This window comes from Miscanthus floridulus, chromosome 1 (genome assembly GCF_019320115.1).
Source record: "Miscanthus floridulus cultivar M001 chromosome 1, ASM1932011v1, whole genome shotgun sequence".
Taxonomy (NCBI): domain Eukaryota; kingdom Viridiplantae; phylum Streptophyta; class Magnoliopsida; order Poales; family Poaceae; genus Miscanthus; species Miscanthus floridulus.
This window is the reverse complement of record NC_089580.1, coordinates 56,015,592-56,035,241: the sequence shown is the minus strand read 5'-3', so window position 1 is coordinate 56,035,241 and position 19,650 is coordinate 56,015,592. Positions and strand designations below refer to the sequence as shown.

The 19,650-nt window shown below is 46.4% G+C and overlaps 1 pseudogene; it reads right to left on the bottom strand.

Annotated features, from left to right (window-relative positions):
- Positions 1–12,303: 12,303 nt before the first annotated feature.
- On the bottom strand, positions 12,304–17,857 carry LOC136484420 (uncharacterized; annotated as a pseudogene).
- Positions 17,858–19,650: the final 1,793 nt, after the last annotated feature.

Genomic DNA, 19,650 nt, shown 5'->3' with positions numbered 1-19,650 from the left:
CCGCATTTCTGTACCCAGGCCACACAATTGTCAAGGTTGTCCAATGAAGCAGCGTTTCGATTTCATGAGTCTAGAGGGCAGGGGCCAGGCGTTCTCCAGGATTTTGTGGAGGTAAACATAAACTTGTTCGTTTTGAAAATGTTTGTTTAGTCTCAATGTGCTTGGGAAATGTATTATCTTTAACGTCTGTTCATGCAGAAAGTAAAGAAGAGCTGCAGGAAGCTAGCTCCGAAGTTGAGCTGCATGGACACTCCTTGGGAGAAACTCGAGTACCCGGCGTGGTCGGGTGGCACGGCTTTGGCCTCTTTGAGGACACCAGGCGGCTCTTCTGAGCTGGTGACAGGTGCGACTTCCACTGTGCATACACCACCACACTATAGTGCTGGTAAGGGCCCTACAGATGAGGACGACGAGGACGAGGAGGAGGCCCCGGGCTTCCACATACACCACCACCAGTGGGACCCTTGGCAGTAGGATGAGATTGGCAAGTCTCAGCTAGGTGGTGCCCCGCTTGATACCCAAGGAGACGAATAGGTAGTAACAAAGGTACTTTTTTAAATACCTAGCCTGTATGAACTAGCAATGATAATATTATAACTAATCTTGCCTATCTTATACTTGCAGGGTATGAGCCGTACGCAATAGTATGACCGTCAGCCCTGCCATCGCGACCGCACCGACGTTGGCTACACTCCTAATGTGTTGCCTACAAATCCAAAGAGACAGAGGCATCCGAGGGATCCTTACACTCATGGGACGTAGGGTCTACGTAAGCATAGTCCATGTGTTTGTTTTCAAGTTTCCTCAATTGCAAAACTTGATGTGTTGCCTCCTTACTAACCATTGTGACGATAATGTAGGTACACCTTCAACAAGGCCTTCAGATGCTCAAGATCTTGAAGGATCATGTCATCAAGACGTCCATCCTTGAAGACTTTGCCTTATTTTGTAGTTCATGTAGTACCAAAATTATGTACTAGTTGCACTTATGGCTGAAGACCTCCGTACCAACTTGTGCACTTGGTTGACTTAGTTGCTTCGTGTAGAACTTATACCAAACGAATATTGTCGTGTCGTCATGAACTTAATTTCGTTCAAGTCTTATGTAGCAACTTGTCGGATCGAATGAATCAAGTCTTGTGTACCAACTTGAAAACCTATGCACATGGTCCACTTTTTTGCTTCAAATTCGTTTAAAACGCCAGTCGAGGCTGCATTAGTTGATTTATTGAAGCGTCATGGTGGCTGCTGCTCGACTTCGGTCTGCTGTTCAGGCCTTGTCACGCCGTTTGCCCTAGCGCATCCGGCTGCCATGCCATGTGCGCTGGCACATCAGTGTTGCTGCGCCATTGGCAATCGCGCATCAAGGTTGCCGCGCCACGGCTCATGGTGCGGCAGAAGCTGGGCCGCACTGAGCTCAGGAATTAGCTTGTATGGTCACGATGCAAGGGAGTTTCTCGTTGGTCTTGCAAGCAACATTGGTTTAGACAAGTTTCATGCCGTTATAAAAAATAAAAATAAACTAATCTCTCCAACCAACATCTAAGGTATAGTTGGATGGATCAGAGGGTGACATATGTTAATATTCTAAACAATTGGGTTAAAGTTGGATGGATTGGAGGGTGACATACGGATGGTATGAAGATACTTGCTTATGATCGAACATGGGAAACTGTGTTTGATACTTGGGTACAACAAATCAATAGTCCAAATGAAACACTCTTCTTCTTGACCATTTGCGGCAGGACTTAGGCTACGCATTGAAAGTTCAAGTACATCAATAGTTCAAATTAAACACAAGACAACACAATGAAAGTTCTAGTGCATAACAACATTGTTCATTAATATAGCATGCAACTACCACACGGCGCACTCACAAATACTCAGTCAGAAACATACTGAGTAAGTAACTCGTCATCCAAGTACCAATCCTCTACCACAACCTCGTTGTTGTGGCTAGGCTAACCTGCATTGCCCTGATCTGCTTGTCGCCTGTAGTAAGCAGCATCCGCTTCATCTGTGGCCTAACGCAAGAACACGTTCTCCTCTACCTCATTCATGTGGCTAGGCTCACCTGCAATTCCCTGATCTACCTGTCGCCTATAATAAGCGGCCTCCGCTTCATCTACGGTCTCTACGGCTTGAGAGAAGAATGTGTCCTCATCCTCCTCCGCCTGCAAGCCCATCTCTGCTAGAGCGATGAGCTCGCTCAGTCTGCTAGCGTCATCCTCATTCTTCTCTGCCTGCAAGCCTGCCTCCGCTAGAGCGATGAGATCGCTCAACCTAGTAGTGTCGTCCTCCTCCTCGTCCCCCTCATTGTCCAACACAATCGGAGATAGAACGCTACGACCAGCTCGCGTTCTGTGCCCATGTAACTTCTTTTCCACATACCTTGCTCGGGCCACCTCTGCGGCTTGCTCCCTGCTGCATCCAATCCCTTCATGTATAAAATGCAACAAGTTAGCAACGCGATTATATTACATTTAAAAGTAGGCAATAAAAATAACAAGGCTTCCAATGACTCACTTGCACATAATGCAGCAACATGGCCGTTCAAGACCTACATCTGTACTCTTTCCTCCTCTATTGTAGCCTTCCTTGCCCTCTCCTCCTCTAACGCCCTCCGTCTCTCCAACCCCCATTTGTCAAGCCTGACAACGATCGGGTTACGAATACCCCTCTGTCTAGTAAGCTCACGCATGTCCTTCTTCCGCTGTTTAACGAACAGGTTGACGTAGTCAGGTCCATATCCCCTCTTCCGTGCAATTACTTGCCTCCCCTTCAACTCATCCAAGAACCTAGCTTGACCATCATAAGATTCTTACTTGCATTTCCTAGTGCTCTGTTGAAACAAAAAATTAGATCATAAGTCTTAGCAAAAGAAAAAAATATATACGATTTCATATTTTCCACAACAATAACCAACCTCATATAGTCAACCATATGGCCGCAATAATGGCCTATTCTAAGCTCTGAAGGGACTAGACCGTAGTTGGATTTAACACCACATTCGCACATGACAGGTGGTGCTTTGAAAATTAACCTTTCTTTCTTCTTTTCCTTTTCCTTTGGCGGCTTCGGCCATTGATTCTTAGGACCATAGAGCCACTCCTTGAAACGACACTTCACAAATGCAAACACCTAAAAGAGGTGACATTAGTACATGAACACCTATAGCTCAACATTTCAATAGATACACTGTCCACTTACTTTATGCTTGTTGGGACACACAAACTCCAACGTATTCTTAGGGTTTATCACAGCTCGATCTCCACAATAGCACAGAGGCGGTTCCTCGAGTCGTCTAAGTGTGGCTAAGTGCTTCTCCTTAGCCGTCATTGGAGGAGGGTTAGGGGGATGTGGAACCCACCGCTCAAAGTGCTCACGTGGATGTCTCCCTCACCAACAATCGTCGAAAAGAAGGTACCTTGGGTCAAACTTGTCTGCACCGTCGATCCACTGAAAAAAAACACCTCTCATGGGCCTACACAACAAGATTCCAATAAAATATTAGTAACCTAGTAACACAAATGAAGAAAAAAACATACAAAAAATACTTACATTAAAATGATTGCATATGTAGAAGCAATGAGCCGCTGTGTCTGGATGTCTCGATTGAAACACATCAGCCGGATGACCACAGTCACAGTTAGGGACAGGGAGGTCAGAAGGAACGGGGGCATTTTTGCTAGACGTGTCGGGGTACAATTCTCTAGGATGACCCCATTTTCGCCACAACTGCTCCCGATATATGTCTTGCATCTAATAAAACGGTTGTAATTTAACATCGATTAAAACATCGCAAATTAATGTAAAGGAGAACCATTTGCATTACAACTAAGACAATACCTCACACTAAATATGGTAACATGCTTCTAACTAACTAATTAACCTTAACAATGACAAAATCGAACTAATATTTTCTTCCAAACCCTAGCCCAAATATACTTATCCTCCAAACCCTAGCTACCATTCATAATCTTTGAATCCACCGTTCAAACGACAAATAAGAGCATCGTTACCGTGACCAAGGCCGAGGAGAAGCTTGGGAAAGGGAGGGAGGGAGACGGGCAGGGAGGGCCGGGCGGCGGCAGGCTTCTGTGAGGCGGGAGGGGGGTGGCTCGGGCGCCCTCACCATTGTTCGACGTAAGGCAGAGAGAGGGAGGGAGGCTCGCGGCGCGACATTAAGTCGGCCCTGCCGCGCCAAGATGTGCAGGGCGACAGCGCCTGTCATGCCAGCCGACCAGGGCCCGTGCCCCTGCCATGTCATCGCCGTTGCCGCGCCGCCATGCATGATGCGTCAGCGTTTGCAATAGGCGCGGACAAAAATGTTAGATTTAAAAATAAAAAAAAACAATGTTAAATTTAAAAATAGTTTTAAAAAATGTAAAAAATAAAAAAAAATCGCGACCCGAGCGGCGAGTGGGTGACAGTTACCGCTGCCAATGCCAATGGCGACAACAAGGCCTTGCCTTTTACTATTACTCTCGTAGGGAAGGAAACCAAGGGAGAATTGGTCTTCTTTTTCCATCGCTGAAGCGGTGAAGCCCGCAGCAATACATTCCATCGGCTGTCAAACGTCAATCGGGATCGGCGGCAACTGGCAACAAGCGAGGCGAGATCGAGAGGCCGACATGCATGTATGGTAGCTAGCTGCTGGTGGTGGCTGCCTGCTGTGAAAAGGTGGACGGGATCATGCGGCAGGTGAAGAAGAAGAAGAAGAACACGGTTTCGCGTGCGTGCGTGCATGCAGACAGAGAGCTAGCCTCGCGGTTGTTTCTTCATTTTTTCCGCGATGTTTGACCGGAGCGTACGCGCTGACCAGTTCCTATCATCGTTTTGATTTGACCTGGTTCTTGTCAGCTTCATTACGATTTAAGATGTTGCGCGTTCTCCAGATAAGGATGTCTAAAATGTTTTTCCCACCTTGTTCCATGCATGTTCGTGTTCGATACTGGAGTCCGGCCGGCATAAATAAATCTGAATAATTGCATTGCTCCGGTTTGCCGAGGACTAATGTGTGGTGTGGGTGCTTCATTAGTAAGAAATTCGATGTAATTTTTTTTAGTTGGAAATTAAGCGCGCAAGTCAGTTTTCACAGTTGTATACTATAGAGAACAAAATCCTAAACTTGATCGATCAAGTTGACGACTAAAAGAAAATTCCAGGAGTCGATCAAGTTGCGGCGCAAATTGGCCACCTTAAAGCGACACAATTTACCCTTTATGATGATGAGATGCAATACTGAACCCAACTAAGCAATTGCAAGCAGGTAAAGTAAAATCAAGCCAAGCTTGAAGGGTCACAGTCACCCCGGTTCTTTTTAGTCCCAGCAAACGATGTCTTCCTTGGAGGAGCATGCAAGAGCTAGCGAGCTGAAGTGCTGAAGTGAGAGCATCTCGCTGTCAGCAGCATGCTAGCACTAGTGGCGTCACTGTTGGCCACCTTCACGGCAGCAGCGGCACGGCTACCAAATAAGCGGCTTGACCAGCCACACGCGTGGCTGCGGTTGCGCCAGCCATCATCACGCGGTCACACGCATCATGAAAAGCCAAATAATTCCACATCTATCCATCTCATTCTCCTTCTCCCTACAGATAGCTATCGATCGAGGTCGCCGGTCGTGGACGCAGCGGCCGGCCGTCCGGCCCGCCGGAACCAATTAAAGGCGCGGTGGAAAACAACGCGCGGCGTTTCCCGTCAAGGTGGAGACACGAGACCCCCAGCGGATAGGGACTCCACCAGCTGGCTGCTGCTGCTGCTGCTTGCTCTTCCGATCCTCTTGTCACGCCGTTCATCGTCCCAGGCACGGGAATTGCATGCAGATGCCGACCGGCCTGCACCTGCACCGATGCCCGGTTCTTCAGTTCAGCTCAGATTTCAGAAGAGCAAGCCAGGGCCAGGCTGCCAGGCCATGAAGGCCAAAGCTACACCACCAAACTCTGAACCCCCTACGCATCCCAATTACTCCTGCATACAGTACAAGCAGCAGCAAGCAAGTAGTACCCACCTGTAAAACTGTAGAGATTCTACGGCTGCATGCAACCGATCCTGCAAGGCTGCAAGCCTGCAACCAATAGATGTAGCTCACCTATCTGAACACCCTACTCCTTCTCCCACTGAGAAGTGACTGATGCGACTCCACTGGGAACGATACGGTTCTGATCGATTTGTGAACACACACCCCGCATTTAACACCCAATGCAATCTTTGCTCGAGCATCTGCTTGTCCGGCCTTCACTCAGTAGCCTTCATTGCTCTCAGCGCGCACTTGGACTCCACTTAGCTCGCGCAATGTCCAGACGAAAGGCACCAGTAGTGCCTGTACATGTAGTACTAGTACACAACTCACACGTGAAGTGAAGTCAGCGAGTCATTCAGGTATCCAGCGCGATCGTCACCACGTACGGTACGCCCTCGATCGATCGCTCTGTTCACCTCCCTGCCGCTCCAGAGTTCTAATAGTGCGGGCTGTAGTAGTAAGTGCCGCCGGGGCAAGGACACACGCACTCGGCCACACGGGGACCGCGCCGCATCGGCGGCGCCGGCGCTTGCACGTAACCGTCAGCGCCCGTCCGTAGTGCGCGCGCGGCTGCTGCTGTCAGAGCTGCGTTCAGATTTCATTCTGATCGCTGATCGGTCGATCCGCCTGAAAATATGTTTCGGTTCTTCACGTAAGCGAGGTGGTGACGTGGTGTGGTGGTCAGAGTTAGTTTTAACCGCAGTTGTTTGGGCCGGTGGGAAATACCGGCAGGGTTTGGGTTGAGACTTGAGAGTCAAAGATGAACAGCTCTCTCTCGCTCTCCAGTGTCGTGATTGTTACGAATAATAACTAATTTATGACCCGTGGTAAGCGTTGATATCAGTGGTTGGTATGGCACGTACGCTAGCTAGCTATAGATAGATATATTTATTCATACTCCTATATATACTATGTGTACAGCGCGCAGTACAATGGCACACAATTATTGGAGGACCAAATACGTACTAAACTTTATCTGGTGACAGGAGAGCAATTTGACAGCGTGCATGCATGAACACGTTCTCGCCGCAGCAGCTAGCTAGCTTGGCGATAATTTGACACCCCGATCGTGACGGTTAATTAAACGTGTGTGTTCTGATTCTCCCTAACGATCGAGGTCTAGCTGTCAATTCCGGCCCTCGCTCTCCTTCGTCTCGTGGTCGTTTAGTAAAGTACCACTTGTTACATCTCTCGAGAGTTCTGGTACATATCGATTGATCCGGTCCGTTTCGCTGTCGCGCATATATATATCAACAAGTGTTTCTTACCGTGTGGTCAGCTAGTTTGACAACCCACCACTAGCTAGCTAGGCGATAGATGCTTCAAGATAAAACCTGTAAATATTCTTCGGGCCATGCACGGCTCTAGAGTTGGACGCTGCAACCGGTAATAATATCGATCCAAGCAAGTCACTATCGCAGCGTCAATAATCGTGCGCAGCGCCGCAGCGGCGCGTGGTCTGCAGTCGGCAGTGTCTGAACGGCACGGTATTAACACCATGAATTTGCATCCACTATAGTAAGTACTCCGTACCACAGACTAAACAAAGAGCGCATCTTCTCCATGCCACGGCCACTCATTCTCCCTGGATCTGCAGCGTGGTGAACTCTCCACTTTGATTGAAGCTGATAAAGCTACTACCGGTACGTACGTACTACGGCAACGCACTGAACAGGGCCGCGGGAACGGTTGCTCCCGCGGTTTCAGCTTCACACGTCCGTGCAGCTGCAAGGTCCACGGCTTCGCATCGCGCTCGCGCGTGCCGGGGCCCGGGGCCAGCAGAACAGGAGAAGCGAGACCCGAGACGAGGCGCCGGCCACGGCCAGCGCGCCGTCCCGCGCGTTGGCTTCTCCACCTCTATTCGGCTACTATTATAAGCCGGTTTATCAATTATGGTACAATATTTTTCTCTCCTAATAAATCAGCGGTAGAGCCTCCATTACGGCACGCACGCACGCATCTGGTTGTGGTTGGTGACTGCTGGATGCGTCTCTTCCCTGCGCTGGCAGTTCCGATTCAAATGCAACCGCCCTCTGTCTGTCTCCACGCAAAACTGCTTGTTGGGTTGGGCAACCCGCCCGTGTGCCCCGGCCCTGCCGCCGTTGCTACTCAGACTCTGGTCTGATCGTAACTGCTGCGCAAGCAGGCAGGCATTGCTCATTTGGTGTTCCGTTAGATTCTTTTTATTCCGTTCCGTTAGGATTTTAATAATTGGTACTAACAAACATGCCCAACCAAAAATCAGGTAGCGCGGATATGATCACCATGTACGTATACCAAACTTTACTGATATTTGGAATACAATTTGTGAAAATAGGAAAAAATATTACTTGAGACACAATTGAGACACAATTCAACAGTGAGGTTTCATCAGTACCAAACTCTTCCATAAGATTTGTTTGGCATAAGCTCTAGCAACACCATTGAGCGCATCATAAAAGCAAGATTTTATATGTGCTATAATATATTATTATGGTAATGGTAACATGGTTGCAGTCATAGATTAGTACCAGAATGTAAACTTTGGAAAGGTCAGCAACCCTTTTATTGCTTCAAAATGAAAAATTGTCCCAAAATTGACGGCGGTAGTTTTTTTTTGACAAAAAAATTGACGGCGGTAGTTAAATCGTTAGATTTTTATTTTTGGCAAATAAATCGTTAGATTCCCTTGTTAACATAACAACAGCTGAACAAGGCCCAACAACCCAACTAATCTTCCACCAGCCCAACTGACATGTAGGCACCACCATCGGGCACCGGCTCTGATTCGCAACTGTTTCGTCGGACTCCCGTTCCCCAAATGCGAAGGCTACCGCGCGTGTTGCGGTCTGCGATGGTGCCGGTCTCCTGTCTCCGGCGACCGGTGGGCGCGACGCAGCGCGGGCACGGGGAGACAGCGCAGTCTGTGGTGCTGCCGGTCTCTTTTCCGTCTACCGGCGGGCGCGCCGCAGCGTGGGCAGCGGCGAGACGGCACGGTCTCGGTGGTGTCGGTCTCCTGTCTTCGTCGACCAGTGGGCGGCGGTAGCCGGCTGCGGCGGGCGCGCTGTTAGCGGCGAGACGGTGAAGGCGGGCAGGGGCGGCGGCGAAGACGGGTAGGCGTCAGCTCGCGTCTCGCGGACGGGGCGTCGAGGTCGAGCGCGCGGGGCTCGTGGCGTCGAGCACGCGAGGCCGGCGCGTCACCTCCCCTGCCATCTTCAACCTCTGCCTGACCGCTCGGGTAGTCGCCGCCTTGCCAATACAGCTACATAAGCCCCGTTCGGCTTACCCTATATTCGGCTGGTTCGACTTCTTTTTTCAGCCGGAACAGTATTTTTCTCTCACAACAATTCAGCTAGAACAGTGTTTTTTCAGCTAGTTTCAGTCAAGTTTGAGACCAGCGAACGGGGCCTTATTAAACGGCAGGAGTCCCAGTTTTTTTTTATCGGATCCTATATTAGACTATGAATCCTAGAACAAAAACCCTTCGACCGAGTAGAAAAAAAAGTAGTTTGCATACGTGATTTAAAAGGGAATACGAGATTTTTTTTGTTTTTTCCTTTTCTCCACGTTGTGTATCTTTTCTTCTTTTTTTTGCTGTTTCCGTTTTCTTTCTTTTTTTTTGTTCTTTTCCTTTTTCTCCACGTTGTGTATCTTTTTTTTCGTTTGGTTTTATGTTCCGTTTTTGTCCGATTTTTCAATAATCTTCGTTCTAACTTCTACTATTTTTCTTATAAAGATTAGAAAACAATAAATATAGCACGACTTATGAGTCCGGGTGAATACACGACCCAATATGTTTTGGAATTGAACTACGCATCGCGATAGACAAGAGCTATTCTTACTCGTATGGGCACGGGTTATTATATATATAAGTCCGGACATAAGAAAATCTTCGGCCCTGTTCGCTTGCATTTATCAGCCGTACCGTTTTAGCGAAATAATAGTGTTTTTCTCTCATAGCAAATCAGCATCAGCCGTTTTTCTAGCCAGCCGAACAGGGCCTTCATTGTTCGGTAGTTAGAGGGAGATGGACAAAAATAAATAGATGGACAAAAAAAATGATCGAAAATTTTGCCTTTTTATTATTATTAGGGATGGCTTTATTCACGCTCTAATAACCGCGTTCGAAACGGGTGTGAAGATTCGAGCTCGTGTTTGGTATGGCCAATCATCGATATCGCGTCGATCGCTTTAGGGCCTGTTTAGTTCGGCCGAATCAGCGCCGCCCAATTCACTGCATCAACACTGTAGCTACAGTGTCGTTTTGTTTTTATTTGGTAATAATTGTCCGATCGTTGACTAATTAGGCTCAAAACGTTCGTCTCGCAAAGTACAACCAAACTGTGCAATTAGTTTTTGATTTCGTCAACATTTAGTACTCCATGCATGTACCACAAATTTGATGTGATGGGGAATCTTCTTTTTGCATAGTGCCAAATTCTGGAATTGGTGGGAACTAAACAAGGGCTTACTTTATTGGGGTTTCCGGTTAGGTTTCCTACCAACTTCCACAGATGCAAGACCTAAAAGTTAATTAGAACGGCACCATCAGTCAAAGACTCGTCGTGTGTCAAAACCAAATTCTACTACTGCTTGCCATCGCCGGCGTGGACGGCAACATCACCTAGTTCCCCGGCTGCACGCAACGCAAGATACCACCGTCGCCTGTCTTTTTTACACTGGAATAATAGGTTACCACCTACTGGGGCGAAATGGATACGGTGACGAGAGGTAGAGCAGAATACCTGTGTTAGTTAGTTAGGCAGAGAACTAACAAAACATGCAGTGTGGAATAGACAATGGACAGCCTGCAAGGCACTGCAGGAAAAGGAAAGGAGTTTTTTTCCACACAGAAACTTCCGTATCATGTTCGTGTGGTCTTTTACTCTTTCTGATCCAGGATCAGGTCGGTGTTGCTCGCAGCGAGGCCCACGCGCGAAAGGTGGGCAATCACGGGACACGGTGATTTTGGTAGTGGCCAAACCGAAGACTCCTCTGTTCTCCAGACGAGGAGAAGAAGCCCATGCACCTGTGGACAGTGGACCCAGCAGCAAGCTAAAAGAGGACATACATGTTCTGAATCGGGTGTGTGTGTGTGTGTGTGCGGGGGTGGGGTGGGGGGGGGGGCGGTTGCCAAAGGATACCTGTTCTACTTCTATTCCGTCTCATACGAAACTCTTGCGTTTCAACCGGCGCCCTTAGGTTACGTCAAACCCAAAGTACTGGCTGACATAGCATAAACGGATGAAAATGGAGCCCTATTTCCTTGCAACACTCCTGGGGTGAAACGCCCAAGTTACTCATATTTGCTACTGAGTTGTGGCTTCTATCCAAGCATTCCAACCATTCCTGAAATCTCAATTCCAGTCTGAAAGCCGTGCTATGAGTTTCATTTCGATACTGCAATCCTGTTACACGAGGGTTTCGTGGTACAACATTTTCAATAAAGGACGTACCCAGTGCAGAGAGCTTCCTGCTCTGTGCAGGGATCTAGGGAAGGATGTTAGTGGTAAGCCTTACCTTTGCCTGTGCAATGCGAGAAAAACCGTGAACCCGGGACCTTCCGATCACAGGCGGTAAGACTCTATCGATTGCACCAGTCCCACCCTTCTAGTACAGCCTTTTCAATACCCAAAAAAAAAAAGCTATAGCCTTTCGAATGATATATGGAACCTGAGATGGATAACAAAAGTCTGTGGACCTCGATGGGCCTGAAAGCATTCTACTAGGATGGGATTTTGGGGCCGTGGATACATCAGGCCGACAGAACATGTTCATTTGTTCACTACTGAGAAAAACACTCCCCTAAAAAAAAATACTGAAAATAACACTGCAAAAAAAATTTGCTGGTTAAATACTGGAGATTGGAGAGCATAAATATAAAGCATTGTTCAGAGGATAATTTGATGGAGGTTTATGTTCGACAATCAGCATTCCCACAATGACGAGAAACTAGAAGAAACCTGAGTCCTCACACATGGCCTCGTTCGGCTTACCTTATAATCCACACTATTCAGTTTGTTTTTTTTTTCAGCCGGAATAGTATTTTTCTCTCACAACAATTCAGCCAAAACAGTGTTTTCAGCCAATTCAGCCAAGTTTCAACAAGCCGAACGGGGGCCTTTGGCTAGAGTAAATTGCAAGCAAACTAACAACTAGATCAAGGTATTGGAAAGGGAGTTAGGTCCATGTTCATTTAAACTCAAACATTAGACATACCGCAATAAAGTGACTTCGACACTAAATGAATTATTATTAAAAAAAAATACACTAGATGAAGTCCGACACAACTGAAAGGAAAGAGTAAACTTCAGGGCCTGTTCTGTTCAGCTCGTTGAAATTTCACAAGAAAATGAAGAAATGGTTCGATTCCCTTAGAAATCTGAAAACTTTACCCCCGTGTTCCAACAGCTATGGATGAATCTAGGACTAGATAGTCCAAATTCTAAAGTCAATTGCTCAAATATCATACTGGACCTGACTCTTTGGTTAATGCTCCCTTCCACAGGAGGAGGCACAGGACGGGAAGGTTTCTGAAACCTCACAGGAAAGAATAGATTGAATGAGTTATCCATAACGGCTGGCATGCTTTACACTGTTTCGCAACCAAACTAGGGTATGAACTATGAAGAAGGGTTACAGGATTACAGCACTAAAACCCCCGACTAACATATTACTATTCTTACCTGATTTCACACACTTCATGGAGAATCCACGAAGGTGGGTAAACTGGTCTCTAGAATGAAACCAGACAGTTAGTTCTCATCCCTACCGCAGCTTTAGTCTAAGGCCTCTTCACTAGGCCTCAGTCCTCCAAGTATCAGACACCAGCCACATAGAGATTCCAAAGCAAAAATCTCCAGCATGTCTTTTCTGCAGAGTTTCTTCTGTCAGCAACTGCTACAAAAGGCAATTTCAGAAAGTTCAAGTCAATTTGGCAAATTGTACACTTCTAGCATATTTAGACTGATTTTTCCATTAAAATCAACAAAGACAATACACGACCTTGCTAACAGATTGGCATGTATGCAAGCACAGCATGAAGCACTGACTATGGCAAGCATTACATGGAAACATGAAAGAAAAAAAAACATTTACAGAGAAACAGTTAGCACCAACACATGCAAACACAAATCTTGAAAGATCTTACACAAGGGAAATAAGTTTCCAAATAATTAATCTCAATTATGTAACTAATGTTTGAAGGGTGGGCCTGGTGCAAGCGGTAGAGTCTTACCGCCTATGACCGGAAGGTCCCGGGTTCGAGTCACGGTCTCCTCGCATTGCACAGGCGAGGGTAAGGCTTGCCACTGACACCCTTTCCCAGACCCCGCACAGAGCGGGAGCTCTCTGCACTGGGTACTGCCCTTTTTTTTAATTATGTAACTAATGTTAATGCAGCATTTTGACTTTTCTTTTGAATTTTTTTCGGCCTATGATGCAGATTTACTTGAAAAGATATTTATTTCTTTTACAAATTATAAGCTGTTCAAGATGGAAGTCTTTGGAAAACCCAAAAATACAATAGGAAAACAAATCTTGACCTAGCAGTGCATATAAGATTTCTAAATAACTGCTCCTTTTATGATTCAGATTCCATGTACTGCTGTGACTGTGATCACTTTCCAGCAAGCACAGTATTTGAAAAAATATACCTGATAACAGAAAATTAACTTGCAATCTCCTAACCAAGGAACTAGCTCCACCTCCACCAATTGGGATTTTATGTTTTCGTCTCTAGCTGCTTCTATAGGTTTAAAGTTTATAGTTGTTGAGCTCAAGAAAAGGAACCTTGTGGAACATATTCAACATTGAGGACATACACTAGAGAAGAAGATGAACTCCAGTGCTGCACTTTCAGGTTAAATCATTTTCCACTAACAGGAATGTTTATGACCAAATGATTGAATTAATACAAGCATTTCCCCCGAATTCTGCCCAGGAAACTGGTTGATCATCAATATGACTGTTAACTAGACCAGTGATCAGCTTTGGAGGAGCACATGCATGGATTCAACTAGATCCATGCAAAGCAATCATTTACTCTATATCACAGTGACTCAACCTCCTAACCTAGTTACACCAGAGGAATTATAAAGTCACAGTTATTCTGTGGACAGAATGAATCTCTTGTCTCCAATCAGCAAGCATACTGTTATTTTCTGTTGCATTCCACTTTTTTAGCAACATGCACATCTATATATCCCTCTAGAATCCTATTTCGTGGAAAGGAAAAATGAAGCTTGAACTACACTCCATGGTTTAAAACAAAGAAGTTTTATCCTTCTAAGTAAAAGGATGAATTAGTTTGTATAAACCCCCAAAGACCTTTGCTTCCTACAATAAAACAAGCAGACAAGTATCGCTAGCAAAGGAAAAGTCAAAGAAAATCCGCAAAGAATGGTCTATTCCTGTTCATACCAAGAGCAAGAGTCAAGTTCAAGGATAGTTACGGTAACAATTGTACTGAACAGGACATCTTTGTGCAGAAACATTAAAAATATCAGCACCATATTTCAGAATTCAGAAACTCAGCAAAATAGTAAAAAACTTTAGTTATTATGGCAATTTATTATAGGTGCCTGTTGGCATAACTAATATGAGAGAGGCATTCATTTTGTATCATCTTGAATTAGGCAACAGAAGGCAACTGTGTAAAAGTGTGTATAATTCTGAAAGCAAGGTATGAAAATAGAACATTAAGGACAACCATGGTCATTAAATTAATTATATGTGCACATGAAATTAGTTTGGAACTCCAGTAACGGTGCAACACACAAGGCTTTTCCCAAGTAAAAATGAAATAGTTGTTAACTTTATCACATATCATTTCTTTTCATTTTTTTTGAAATAAAAGGCAGGAGCTCTGCCGCTCAATTATTACATATCATTTCCAAATCTCATTCATGTTGAACTTGAAGCTGTCAAAATTTTAGCCCACGAATGATGGCTCACTTTAATCTGTTCTTGGCAGTAGATGCCCTGTAGGCAACAAGGTGGCAAGAAACAATAAAATGATTGCATCAAGCACATGATTGGTCAACAATACTGGAACAGCAAATTGTACTAGGCTGAGAAGCCATCTTAATGCTTTATGCTATAAAGTGCCTTATAGGACACAGGTACTTCTCATTAACACTAACATGCTATTTTTAAATGTAATCCACTAAGAGAGGATACAGAAACTACCTTCAGTAACTACCAATTATAACAAGCAGTTGGCTACTCTCAAGCGTTTGAGGCAGAAAAAGAGCCCCAATGATAGTTGACTCAAAGAATGTAGGGCGGTAACTATATCTTCCAGGTATCATCTGGACAGAAAATATACATCTCTGTTTCCCATCAGTCATAAGGAATCAGAAAGCTGAGCCAAAAGTCCCACGTCCACATTGCCGAACAAACATAAAAAGAGTACCATCAATAGATCCTTTGAGTGCACTGCACAACCTTCTTGGTGCCTATATCAGCAGAATGGTAACTTAGCACATGTAAATAATTAAGAGAGGCAATGAGGTACTGTTAAGAAATGATAGTACAAACCAGATGCCAGCGCTTGCTTAATGGAGACGAAGAAACTTGGATCTCATCTATGTCAGGTAAAGGGGGTGACCGGAAGCAAAACACCTTTCTTTTGAGGTCATCCCTAGCACTTGATCGTGTGTAAGATCCCCTAGTTATGTTTCCATCCTTCCAGACATCCTTCAACAAAAATAAGATTGGCTTCTTGCACAAAGACTTCTGAACATCTCTAGTGTCAAAATCAAATTCATTTCTCTGACTCATCCTATTATAAGCAATGTAAGTACGTTGCGATCGCTCCAAATCACGAGGAAGAAGAACATTGGGGTATACTTCAACAACATAGCCCAACGAGATAGCAAATGTAAGCCTTTGGCTTTGATCATAACAAACTGAACGCTGCAGGAAGCTCATGGGTTCCATTTTCATAGCCTTCGTAAACAGCTCCAGACTCTCAAGAGAGTTCAATCCAGGGTATATGGGGTCCACAAGCTCCACATGGTGGATACTGATGAAAGGAGCAATTGGATGAGATGCCAATAACCCATGAGCATTGCCTCTGATATCCCACTGATATATGACAAGAAAAAATGGAATTAGTAGGTTAGTAGGATGGATGGGTTTTATCAGCATATATGCTCAGACTAACGAAGCAGAAAATCAATTTAATCTAATTTTTTATTACGATAGCAGAAAACAAAACATTTTTTAGTAATAAGCTATTATCATTCTCAGGCACATCCACATCCACTGCCGATTTTCAGATTGGCATTGAGAGACAGACAATACTGTAGAATAACCAAGCAAATCCTAGCAAAAGTGTCCAGGGAAGAAAAGCGACCAAACAAAAGCAACCTTCAAGTCCTACCAAACTTTCCTTTCACTGTCATAACCACTCTGGCAATGCCCTACTTTTGTTGAAGCACAATCAGTCAATGATAAAATTGACCAGCTCAGATGGGGCAACAGTGGAAAGCATTACCTTCCTTTCTGCCCTAATGAAACAAGTATGACTGATGACATATGGCAAAGTTTGAAACATCAACAGAGGCATCCAGACTAACCTCTACATTGGGAGAATGATTCATGAAGACTCCAAACAATTTTTGGGGGTGTTTACACATAGAATGTGTAACTACTCGCGAATGGAAAAGAGGGATCAATCCACGAACGAATGTCATTTGTGGCTGTGGCTGAGAACTAGTTTATGAGGAAGTCCCACATAGCACAATAGTAAAAGCAATACTAACTGTATCAGGCGATCAGAGTTGTAGCCAGCAGCTTTACAATTCAATCCCGGCAAAATGTTGAAGGGCAAGCTAGATACCTGGTGGAATCCGTATTCACGGGATAGGGGCACGCCGAGCTCCGTAATGCAGGCATGGAGGCGATCGTCGCTTCCATACAGCTTGGGGTACCTCTCGATGCACACGTCGAGCGTCTGCGCGAGTGCAGCGGCGAGTGGGAAGCTGAGCGCGACGCCGCCACCTCCGAAAGCCATGCTATGGCTGAAGTAGGTGTTGGCGGAGTGGCTCTCGGACGGCGCCCCGACGTACACCATCTCCCTCCAGTCGTACTTGCTGAGCACGGCGACCAGGTTGTCGGGGCACAGCACGGTGTCGTCGTCGACAAGCACGACCCACCGCGCGCCCGCCCCTCCGCCGACGAGGCGCACGGCCTCAGCGGCGATGCGTGCGATCCGGAGCCCCGACGGGTGGCCCGTGGGGTTGGTGTACCTGAACCGCGAGGTGTCCTCGGACACCCGGATCGGCGGGAGGGAGCCCTCCCAGGGGGCGCTAGGCCCCGGCGCGGCGGGCGCGCCCGCAGTCGAGCCAGACGTTGCCGCGCATCGCGGCGGGGTCCCACCACAGGCGGACGTACTCACGGCGGCGCGGCCAGAGATGCGCCGACCCCGCGATGCCGAAGACGATGTGGCCGAGCGAGAGAGGCGAGGCCGCGCCGGGGCCCGCGGCCGCGGCCGCGGCGCGCGCATCCGACAGCGCCGAGTGCTCAGATGCGGCGGCGGGGGGCGCCCCCTGGGAAGGGGGGAGCACGAGGAGGAGCCAGAGCGCTGTGGCGAGCAGCAGCGAGAGCAGCGCCAGCAGGACCGCGGCAAGCGGGCACTGCCGCGGCGGGACGAGCGCGAGCGGGAGGAGCGGCGGCTGCTGCGGCGGCGGATGCGGCGGCGAGGAAGCGGCGTAGTGGGGCTTGGGCATTGGACTCGGTGGTGGACGCCGCCGCCGCCGGTGGCCACGGACATTGGGGGGTGGCGCAGGCGGGACGTGGCGATGTTTTAGGGATGGACGGTGGGGACGGGTGGCTGCCTCTCCTTGCAGTTGTTACTTGTGAACACCACGCCATTCCATTTCAAATCTCACTTGCCTTTTTTTTCTTACAAAACCAACTACTTTCCCCCTCCCCCCAAATTATAAATTTACAATTAATTAATTTTGAATCTCTTCTCCTTATCGTGTCTTTAAATATTCATTCGACTGGTTTGAATTTTTGAATTCCAGATCATATTGAGGTTTAAGGTTGCACGTGGAGGATGTTGACAGGATTGTGCGCCGGTCACCACTGATGATACGCACAGCTTTCTATTTACATCATGTTCGCTTATCGTTTCTGTAGCTTATAAGTTGACTGATGCTGTTTTATTGTAAGAGAAAAATACTATATCATAACTGATTAGCATGGTTGATACGATCAAGTGAACATGCTCTTAGCTTTTTATAAGAGCGAGGGAATAATATAGGTTTCTGACTTGTAGTGTAGGTGAATGGTACTCCAAGCTTCAGAAAAGAATATCTTGGCTGTAGTGGGCTTCAAGCGAGTGCTGCAGGGCAATGCCATGTGTCTAAGATATCGTCTTCGCAAATAATTCTTTTATGGGGCCTGTTAGAATATGTTCTCTCCTCTCATCAATCATTGTTGAGATGTTTCTGTAAAAGTTTGGTTACTGTGATGCGAGATACAGCTAGGAGAGATCACAAGTGTGGTTCAGTAGTTGGCTTGAATTAACTGGAAGTGGTTGGGATGTGTGAGCTGAAAGTTGCATCTCAAGCAACGCATGCTGCAGCATCTAGATCGGTCTGCGGTTTGTCAGGAAAATAATTACTGTGCTGTATGGTGTACGCTAAGCCTGATTGTTTGCTAGCGTAAACTCTGAAGCCGATGAGCGAGCGTGTCCATGTGACCGAAAAAGGTCCGGGGTTTTGCAAGCTGCAAACATCTTTTGCTCAAAAAGATTGTGGAAATTCCGGTGCTCCATTCGTTGTCCTCGATTCCTTATTCCGTTATTCGTATTGACTATTGAGATTGAACAGCATCCGTCCAATTCTTCCTCTCCTCCCTGTCTATTTTGTGTGGATTTCCTATCTTTTGTTCGGGGTCCCTGACTCCCTGGCATGTGGCATCTGGCATCCATATTCTTGATAAAACTCTGCGACGCTATACTGGTATACCACATACGCAGACATCACCTATGGCATTGCCTAAAACTAAACGGATAATAAAGTCAGTTTGTGTTAGTTTTCATTTTCCTTTGCAAAGAGAAGAAAAATATGGACAAAAAGCTTGGCCCTTGGTTATAGCTCTCCAAGACCAGTGGCGGAGCGAGGGGGTCTGCCCCTAGTGGCCTGGGCCTCTACGGCTCTACCTGGCACCCCCGGTGGCCTGGGCGCTTGTCACCCCCTTGTTGCCTCCGTTCCGCTAGCAGAATTTTGGTTGAAACTGGTAGAAAAACATTGTTCTGGCTGAATTGTTGTGAGAGAAAAACATTGTTCCGGCTAAAAAAAAAGGCGAATAAGCCGAATATGGGGTAAGCCGAACGGGACCGTTTTTCTCCTATCTAGATCTTGGGGATTTTTTGTTTGTGTTTCATGATGCATGTACAGATGATTTTCTTTCCAATCCAATTGAATGACTCAAAAGCGGATGGATTCTTGCTCCAAACTTTTTATCTATCACTGTTGAGTTATGTTCTTTTCTTTCTCCAGTGATATTTGTAACACCCCGAGTGTTAGTCACGAGTTAAGCAGCGAAATTGGAAGTAAGTAGGATATGTCAAGCAATGATTATGATCTCTAGTTCATAATCTAGAAGTAATGATGAAGGTATTGGAGTCAAAC